Here is a 10,642-nt window from a genome sequence, read left to right as displayed (position 1 = left end):
CCAGAGGATAAAGGCACAGCAAACGGAGTGGGAGAATCCCAAGCTCATGCTTTTTGTTCTGCAGTTCTTACCTAAAATGTACCCTAGGCTCATTTGGGCTCCTGAATGGGCATAAACGGTACACAGAAGCTTGTTTAACTGGGCATTTTTAGGAGTGATTGTTTAAATAGCAGTGCTGCCCATGGTTAAGAGTCTGGACATTGGAATTAGAATAGATAGAATTGGAATTCTGGTGTTGCCATTAACCACTGTGTGACCCTGAAGAATGTACCTGCCCTTTCTGAGCATCAGCTTTTATATATGTCCAAACAAGATAATAATACTTCGTTGTGCTATTGAGTGACATATAAGAAGTGCTTAGCAGGGGCACCTGGGTGGCTCAGTGGGTTAAGCCTCTGCCTTTGGCTCAGGTCATGATCTCAGGGTCCTGGGATCAAGCCCCATGTCAGGCTCTCTGCTCAGCGGGGAGCCTGTTTCCCCCTTTCTCTCTGCCTGCCTCTCTGCCTACTTGTGATCTCTGTCAAATAAATATACAAAATCTTATAAAAAAAAGTGCTTAGCAAACTGACTTGCACATAGGACGTGCTTAATAAATGGTAACTGCTCTTATCTTTTAGTTATGTATATCTCTGGATGACTTTGTCAATGTCTGTGAAGGGTAGGACTGCAGTATTGGGGGGGAGGGATAGTTGGGACAGGTGACACATGAGCCATGGATGGCTGCCCAGGAATCAAGGTGGGTATGAGGAGGTGGGGGACACTGACAACATCTTTGCTTTGGCCGCAGCTGAGGTTTCTCTTATGGGAAGGAAATGGCATGTTTAGCCAGCCAGATAACCAAGCTGCTACCATCAGAGAGCCTTTAAAACAGAGCTTTGCAAATGTGTTCCATGCAGCCTCCACTAATGAGATTCATGCTTCTTCAGTGGTAATCCTCTACCAGACAGCATTTTAAATCTTTTCCTATTTGGTGCATAGAACTGAAGTCTAGGATATACATATTTCCAAGTGTCATTTTTAATTTAATGCATGATTGAACATATTACCACTGGCACAGCTAAATAGTTAAACTAGAATCCATCAATTTGTCCTGAACTGTTGACATGCAGGGTAATGCTACGGTTAAATTAAATTTAAATATAAGAATGAGAGGCAGCTTGGTTTCCTGGCAATCCTAGGACCTGCTTTGTCAATGAGGCCTGGCTGCAGTGGAAGAAGGACATTTTAAAATATGAGGTGCATTTCTCCTCTCCCCTCCGTATGGCCTGGAGAATTGCTATTCTTTTGCATTTCTGGTTATTTTCCCTGAGTGGCAAAGCAGACCAGGTGTCCAGATTCTGGCAGGAGGGCATTGTGCAAATGTAAAAGCAAATCACTCTTAATAGGAAAAACCTGGTTTACAAATCATAACATTTCAGAACTAGAACAGATTTGGGAGACCCCAGAATGTCAGAATCAGGGAGATGGGCCAGAGCTTTGGTCCAGCTCAGGGAAGCTGGGAATCCTGCCCAAGGATGTCTGAGATGAGAACCAAGCCCTCCAACTCAGAGAGAATGTTCTCTCTTCTGCATTTCTTTGTGATTTATGCAAAGATGTGGCCTAGTGTGCTCTGCCGCTCATTCCTAAGAGAACCTGGACAAGTGAGTGAACCATTTTGAGCTCAGTTTGCTTGTCTATTTAGTGGAGAGATTATCACTAGCTACATCATAGGATTGTCAAGAAGACTAAGTGAATTCTAGGTGTGAAATGGTTAGAACAGTAGTGACTGGTACTTGATAAGAGCTCAATAACTACAAACTATCCTGTTTTGTTATACAGTAATATTATGCTAATAAAAATAACTTACTTTTATTGTTGACTCAACATTTTCTCTAATTGGTTTTCCAGGAGTAGGAACAGTTGGGCCACAAGGGCTATACTCTGTAGCCTGGGTCCTCTGGTATTCCCTTTGGAAGTATTTAAGATGGCCTGTGCATTAGTCTTCTAGGGTTGCCCTAAGAAATTACCAAAGAGTTGGTGATTTAAAACAGTAGACATTTATTCATCAATCGTTCTGGAGGCTAGATATCCACAAGTCATGGGGTCAGCTGGGCTGTGCTTCCTCTGAAGTCTCTAGGAGAGGATCCTTCCTTGCCTCTTCCAGTTTCTGGTAGTTTCAAAAATTCCTTGCTTTGTTTCTACATCACTTCAAAATCTCTCCGTCTTCACATGGCCTTCTCTTCTCCATGTAACTGTCCTCTGTGTACCTCTTATAAAGACATTTGGCATTGGATTTAGGACCTACCTGGATAATCCAGGACTTATTTCATCTGTGATTTTATTGTAAGATGTTTAACTTAATCATACTTGCAAAACCCATTTTTTTCCAAAGAAGGTCATATTTACATTCATAATTTTAGAACAGGGACATCCTTTTTGGGGAACCACCATTCAACTTGCCTCAACTGGCTCTTGTTGGGGTGATATCTAGGTATTGGAAATGAAACAAAACTGAAAGGGATTAAACTCATAGACTTCATTTTGATTGAAATTTATTTTAGCCCACCACAGTCTCTGGTACCTAAAAGGGTAGAAAATGGTAGAAAGGAGAGATGATATAACTGGAAAGACTTCATTTTACTGATCAAAATGAAACATGTATTGTGACTGGTAAATAAGTTGGGCCCTCATTCCTTCACTTATTCATTCAGCAAATGTGAATTGTCAACTGTGTGCCACATGTCAGAGATAGATGAAAAGGACACTGTTGCTGTCCTTATGAAGCCAGTAGTCTGGAGAGGAACAGACATGAAATTAAAAACAAAACAAAACAAAACATGAAACAATATAATGAGTCCAAAGCTTGAGCTGTTTTCAAAGTATTATGTAAGTATAGAGAGGGAGTGGGGTGAGGTATAGGAAGGAGAAGGGTTGAGTGGTGTGTCTGTTCAGGCTTCCTTAGGGAAGTGACAGTAAGTCAAATCTCAGTGCAGGAATCAAATTGAGCACAAAAGGTGCCATGGAGGAGAAGGTAGGAAGAGTGGAGGATTTACCAGCCATGGCGGACCAATTGTATGAACAAAGGCACAGGGGGAAGTCAACAAATATAGGGACCAGGGGCCAATACAAGGTTCTTAGACCACAGAGAGTGTGACAGGGAATACTTGCTATGTCCACAGAAGTAGGTAAGGGCAGATTGTGGAGAACCTTGCTGTGCTAAGTATAGAGCATGGCATTTATCTTATAGGTAATTCTTGAGGGTTCTTGAGTATTATAAGCAATGTAGAGTCAGATTTGCTTTGTAGAGGATACTCTTGGCTGTGTAGAAGAGATTGAAGGGTGGGGGCAAAAACTGGGGGAGGAGACCAGTGGAGGGCGATTTTGTAGAAATTCAGTCAAAAGATGATGAAGACTTGAATTTAGCTACTAAATCCTGTGAGGGAAAAGGAGATATAAAAATTGTATTCTGTATCTCCAGCCTGGGTGACAGGAAGGATGGTAGTGGCACTGAATGAATAAAGGGTACGGGGAAGAACACATTTTGATGGGAAAATCCTGATTTCTATTGGGTGTGTCCACATGGAGGACAACCAGGTTGGAGGAGCCAGGTGAAAACAAACATGAGTTGGAAACCTAAGTTTGGGCCTTGGAGAGAAGGCTAAGATGGTGATACAGTTTTATGAGTTACCAGCATCTATATTAGTTTCTTACAGCTGCTGTAACAAACAGCTATAACCTTCGTGACTTAAATCACTTGAAATTTATTCTCTCATGTTTCTGGAGGTTAGAAGCACAAAATCAAGGTATCCTCCGAGATAGTCCCTAATGGAAGCTCTAGAGAGAATTTGTTCCATGCTTTTGTGATAGCTTCTGGTGTTTGCCTACAATACTTGTTGTCCCTTGGCTTATAGACTCATCCTTTCAAATCTCCCTCTCATGGCCTTCTCTCATGAGAACACCATGTAAGATTTAAGTCCCTCCCCACCCCAACTCCATATGATCTCATCTTAACTAATTACCTCTGCAAAGATGCTATTTCCAAATAAGCTCACATTCCGAAGTTCAGGGGAGGACATGACATTTGGGGGACACTCTTCAACCCAGTGTAGTATCCATGTAGCATTTAAAACAATGGGGGTAGATTAAATCATTTGAAGACAGGAGTAGCAAGTTGAGATCAAAATACCTACTTTTTTGTTGAAGTATAATGGGCATACAGTGTTACATTTCAGATGTACAACACAGTGATTTGACCTTTATATATGCTGCAAAATGATCAAATCAGTGTCTAGTTACTATCTGTCACCATATAAAGTCAGTACAATATTATTGACTATTCTCCCTATTCTATATATTACATTTCCATGACGTATTTATTTTATACCTGGAAGTTTGTACTTCTTGATCCCCTTCATCCATTTCATTCCCTGCCCCCCTGCCCCTGCTATTGTCCTCCCTTCTGTCAACCACCAGTCTGTGTTCTATAGATCTGGATTGGTTTTGTTTTGCTTGTTTTATTTTTTAGATTACATGTGGTATTTGTCTTTCTTCCTGACTTACTTCACTGAGCATAATACCCTCAAGGTCCATTCATATTGTCACAAATGGCAAGATTTCATTCTCTTTTGTGACTGCGTAGTATTCCATTGTGTGTGTGTGTTGTGTGTGTGTGTGTGTGTGTGTATCACATCTTTTTATCCATTCATCTGTTGATGGACACAGATTGCTTCCATTTCTTAGCAGTTGTCAATAATGTGCAGTGAACACAGGGGTGCATATATCTTGTCCAGTTACCATTTTTATTTTCTTTGGATAGATACACAGAAGCAGAATTGCTGGATCATATGGTAGTTCTATTTTTAATTTGTTGAGGAATCTCCATACTGTTTTCCACAATGGCTACCCCAATTTACATTCCCAGCAACAGTGAATGAGGCTTCTCCTTTCTCCACATTTTTTTTTTAAGATTTCATTTATTTATTTGAGACAGAGAGAGAGATCACAAGTAGGCAGAGAGGCAGGTAGAGAGAGAAGGGGGAACCAGGCTCCCTGCTGAGCAGAGAGCCCAATGTGGGGCTCGATCCCAGGACTCTGAGATCATGACCTGAGCCGAAGGCAAAGGTTTAACCCACTGAGCCACCCAGATGCCCCATCCTTTCTCCACATTCTTGCTAATACTTCCTGTTTTTTTTCATTTTGATAATAGCTACTCTGACAGATGTGAGTTGATTATTTCATTGTACTTTAGATTTGCATTTCCCGATGATCAGTGATATTGAATATCTTTTCATGTGCCCATTGGCCACCTGTATGTCTTCCGTGGAAAAATATCTATTTAGGTCCTCTGCCCATTTTTAAATTGGACTATTTGTTTTCTGTTACTGAGTTGTATTAATTCTCTACACATTTTTTGAATTAACTCCTTATCTGATATATGATTTGCAAATGTCTTCTTCTATTCAGTAGATTGCCTTTTCATTTTGTTAATAGTTTCCTTCCCTGTGCAGAAGTTTTTTTAATTTGATATAGTCCCATTTGTTTATTTTTGCTTTTGTTGCCTTTTTCTTTGGAGTCAGATTCAAAAAAACATTGCTAAGACTGATGTCATGTAACTTACCACCTATTTTTTTTCTAGAATTTTTATGATTTCAGGTCTCACATTCAAGTCTTTTTCCATTTTGAATTAATTTTTGCATAGGGTGTAAGACAGTGGTCCAGTTTCATTCTTTTTCATGTGGCTGTCCAGTTTTCCAAATGCCGCTCATTGAGGAAGGCTGTCTTTTCACCGTTGTGTGTTTTTGGCTGCTTTGGTATAAATTAAATGACCACATGTGCATGGGTTTATTTTTCGGTTCTCTGTTCTGTTGATTTTTGTGTCTGTTTAATGCTAATGCCATACTGTTTTGATTACTATAGCTTTGTAGTGTAGTTTGAAATGAAGGAACATGGTACCTTGAACTTTGTTCTTTCTCAGGCTTACTTTGGTATACATGGTCTTTTGTGGATCCATAAAAATTTTGGAATTATTTGTTTTAGTTCTGAGAAAAATGGCATTGACATTTCGATAGGAATTGGGTTGAATCTATAGTTTCTTGGGGTAATATGGACATTTTAACATTAATTCTCCATATCCATGAGAATGGAATATCTTTCAACTCGTTTGTGTTGTCTTCAACTTCTTTCATCAGTGTCTTGATCATTTTCAGGGTACAGATTTTTCACCTTCTTGGCTAAATTTCTTCCTGAGTATTTTATGCTTTTTGAAGTAATTGTAGATGTTTTCTTGATTTCTCTTTCTGGTAATTCATTACTAGTGTATAGAAATGAAACAAATTTGTGTATATTAATTTTGTAGCCTGAAGCTTTACTGAATTAATTTATTCTAAAAGTGTGTGTGTGTGTGTATGTGTGTGTGTGTGTGTAGTCTTTAGGGTTTTACTGTATACAGTATCATGTCATCTGCAAATAGTGAAAAGTTTTCTTTCTTTCTTTTTTTTTTTAAGATTTTATTTATTTTATTTGACAGAAAGAGAGAGGGAGAGAGAGAGAGAGAGAGGGAAAACAAGCAGGGGGAGTGGGAGAGGGAAAAGCAGGCTCCCTGCTGAGCAGAGAGCCTGATGCGGGGCTCGATCCCACGACTCTGGGATCATGACCTGAGCTGAAGGCAGAGGCTTAACCCACTGAGCCACCCAGGCACCCCAGAAAGTTTTATTTCTTTCTTTACAATTTGGATGCCTTTTATTTCTTGCTTAATTTCTGCAGCTAGGACTTCTAATACTCTGTTGAAAAAAGTGGAGAGAGTGGGCATCCTTTTCTTATCTGATCGTAGAGAAAAGCTTTATCTTTTCACCATTGAGTATGATGATATCTGTGTATTTGTTATATGGCCTTTATTATGTTGAAGTACATTCCTGCTATACCTACCTTGTTAAGAGTTTTTATCAAAAATGGATGTTGATTTTTTGGAAAAAAATTTTTTTGCATCTTTGAGATAATCATATGATTTTTGTTTTTATTTATTAATGTGGTTTATCATGTTGATTGATTTGTAGACATTTAACTACCCTAGTGTCCAAGGAATAAGTCCCACTTAATCCTGGTGTTTGATCCTTTTAAAGTACTGTTGACTTCAGTTTGCTAATATTTTGTTGAGAATTTTTGCACCTATGTTCATCAAGGACATTGTCCTGTAGTTTTCTTTTTCTATAATATCTGTGTCTGGTTTTGGTAACAGGGTAATGCTATCCTTGTAAAACGAGTTTGGAAGCATTTTCTCCCTCTCCTTTTGGAAGAGTTTAAGAAGAAGAGGTATTTAATCTTTCTTGAATGTTTGGTAGAATTCACCAGTGAAGCCATCTGGTCCTAGACTTTTATTTCTTGAGGGTTTTTGATTACTAATTCAATCCCCTTACTAGTAATTAATCCATTTAGATTTTTTACAGTGATCTCTCCTTCTCCAAGGTTTTACTATCTACAGTTTTAGTTACCTGCAGTCAATCACATTCCAGAAGCAGATCCTTCTTCTGATGTCAGAAGGTCAGTAGTAGCTTAATGCTGTATCACAATGCCTATGTCTTTCTTCTCACCTCATCTAATCATGTAGGCATTTTATCATCTGACATCATTGCAAGAAGAAGAGTGGGTATAGTACAATAAGGTATTATCAGACAGAATACATTCACCTAACTTTTATAATAGTATATCATTATAATCGTTCCATTTTGTTGTTAGTTATTGTTGTTAATCTCTTACTGTGCCTAATTTATAAGTTAAACTTTATCATAGGTATGTGTGTATAGGAAAAAGTAGTATACATAGGGCTCAGTACTATCTGTGGTTTTAGGCATTCACTGCAGGTCTTGGAACATCTTTTCCCATAGTGCAAGCAGAGGAGAAGAGTGAGAGAAAGAGAGCCAGTGGATAGAACCAGAAGAAGATGCACAATAGAAGTCAAAATGGAGAGGTTCAGGAGGAGGATAAGGATGAGAGTGGGTATTGTCAAGCTTATTAGTGAACAGGGCTGTCCTTTGGAATTGTTACTGAGGGGAAACGAAGTGGGCCAATAAGTAAATCACTGATTGACCAAGCTAAGGACCTTTTTCAGGTGTAGACCATGACTTGGTAGACACTGTCCAGTTTTCATTATTCCCAGCTTTGTGTTTGGAGCAGAGAAGGTAGAACATAGTACTAATGCAAGGATGAGGGCTTGGTGGGTAAGTGGGCAAGAGGGACTGGGTGAAAAAGAATTGAGTGAAAGAGGAGAGGAACTCAGGTGACCAGTCATGGAATTGAGACCAGAAAGAGAGGAAGAGAGACTCATAGGCACTGATAAACTGGGGAGAGAAAGGCAGCAATTGATTAGATTATGAAATGTAGCACAGAATGCCTAAATATGGGGTGCTAATAGTTATTAAAATAACTTTAATTTTCTCGTTTCAACCAAGGTGGCAACATTTCACAAATTCTCCATCATTCCCATGTTGATGAAAGGGAAATATGTAAGCTGAGTGAAAGTGTTGTGGGTCAAGAGATGTGGGATAAGAAAATACATGAATCCACAAGGATTACTGATGTCTCATAAAACCTTTTCTTGGAGCAGAACTGGCTTATCCAAAGTCACACAGATAATCAGTGATGGAACAGGGGCTAGAACCAGGCAGACTTTGATGTCAGTCAAGTTGACTCACTTACACAATCCATTATCAAACCCCGATGACTGTCACTTCGCAGTACACCTTGTCACCCTTCCCATTTCCTTTCTGCTACCTCCACCTTACTTCACAGCCTCATCATCTTGTGCTAGACTTGATTAGGAAACATCTGAGTGTGGTCCATACATCAGTCTCCTCTGTCCCTGATTTTGTTTCATAAGCCGTAGAATCAAGGAATTCCTAGACAAGGGTAATGGGACTTTTAATAGGTCAGAATGTCTCTAAGGACTCTATACATTTCCCATGTTTAAAACTCTTTGTGACTCTGTGGGGCGCCTGGGTGGCTCAGTGGGTTAAGCCTCTGCCTTTGGCTCAGGTCATGATCTCAGGGTCCTGGGATCGAGTCCCGCATCGGGCTCTCTGCTCAGCAGGGAGTCTGCTTCCCCCTCTCTCTCTGCCTGCTTCTCTGCCTGCTTGTGTTTTCTCTTTCTCTGTCAAATAAATAAATAAAATCTTAAAAAAAAAAACCTCTTTGTGACTCCTCATTTTCTACAAGGCCTTTGTCTGACTTTGTGTTACTCTTTTCACATGATTCTCCTATAAGTTGTCCTTTATCACTAGACTGGTATCACTAGACTGGATAAGTGTTTCCTTACCACCTCAAAATTGCTCCCATTATTTTCTTGTACACCAGAATTCCCTACCTCCTCTCTCCAACTATACTTACTCTATACATTTTCAAGTACCAGCTCATGTTCTGTGTCCTTTGTGAGTTCTTCCTGCATGATTTCGGCCTTCCACCAGCTTTGCTTCTGACTTCCTTTGGCTTTTATTAACTGTACTGTTCATGAGGCATATTTTATTTTAAAGATTTGCCTTAGTTATTTTTTACATTTCTTTTTTTTTTAAAGTAGGTATTCTTTTTTTTTTTTTTTTAAGATTTTATTTACTTATTTGACAGACAGAGATCACAAGTATGAAGAGAGGCAGGCAGAGAGAGAGAGGAGGAAGCAGGCTCCCCACTGAGCAGAGAGCCCAATATGGGGCTTGATCCCAGGACCCTGAGATCATGACCTGAGCCGAAGGCAGAGGCTTAACCCACTGAGCCACCCATGCGCCCTATTTTTTACATTTCTTTCCCTTTCAGCTAGATTGAAAAATTCTTGGTGGAAGCCAGTTTGGTGGAGAGTAAGATAACCTGAGTTATAAACCTACTCACCTAAGTTGGTAACTGTGATTTTGAGTAAACCGCAGGGCACTTACTATTATTTCACTGTTTTGTGGACTCAACTCATCTCCCCTGCCTTCCTCACAAGCTTGCTGAGATCACATATGGGAATGTACTGCCTGGTAAAGTGCCTTCACATGGTGGGTGCTGAATAAATAACCGCAGCTTCATTCTGAAACTTCCCTTTGATAAGTGGGGTGCCTGGGTGGCTCAGTGGGTTAAAGCCTCTGCCTTCAGCTCAGGTCATGATCTCAGGGTCCTGGGATCGAGCCCCGCATCGGGCTCTCTGCTCAGCAGGGAGCCTGCTTCCTCCTCTCTCTCTCTGCCTGCCTCTCCACCTACTTGTGAACTCTGTCAAATAAATAAAATCTTAAAAAAAAAAAAAAGTAAGTGACATCAGGAGTAAGGGGCCACTTTTATTTCCCATGTATCTCAAACTCAATGGTTGGTCAGGTGAAGTTATGCCCAGAAAACTCCCACAAAGATGGTCTGTTTTAAAGTTTTATTTTTTATCATTTATTTATTTATTTGGCAGACAGATCACAAGTAGGCAGAGAGGCAGGCAGAGAGAGAGGAGGAAGCAGGCTCCCCGCCGAGCAGGGAGCCCGACGAGGGGCTCAATCCCAGAATCCTGGGATCACGACCTGAGCCGAAGAGAGGCCTTAACCCACTGAGTCACCCAGGCACCCCTGTTTTAAAGTTTTAAAAGAAAATGGACTCAATGTGTTTCATTACTAATTTTCTTTCACTTGTTTGCCTGATGCCAGCTACTACAAACAAAGCA

Source organism: Martes martes (assembly GCF_963455335.1).
Source record: "Martes martes genome assembly, chromosome: 8".
Classification (NCBI taxonomy): domain Eukaryota; kingdom Metazoa; phylum Chordata; class Mammalia; order Carnivora; family Mustelidae; genus Martes; species Martes martes.
The sequence above is the reverse complement of the archived record's forward strand: the minus strand, read 5'-3'. Positions refer to the sequence as shown.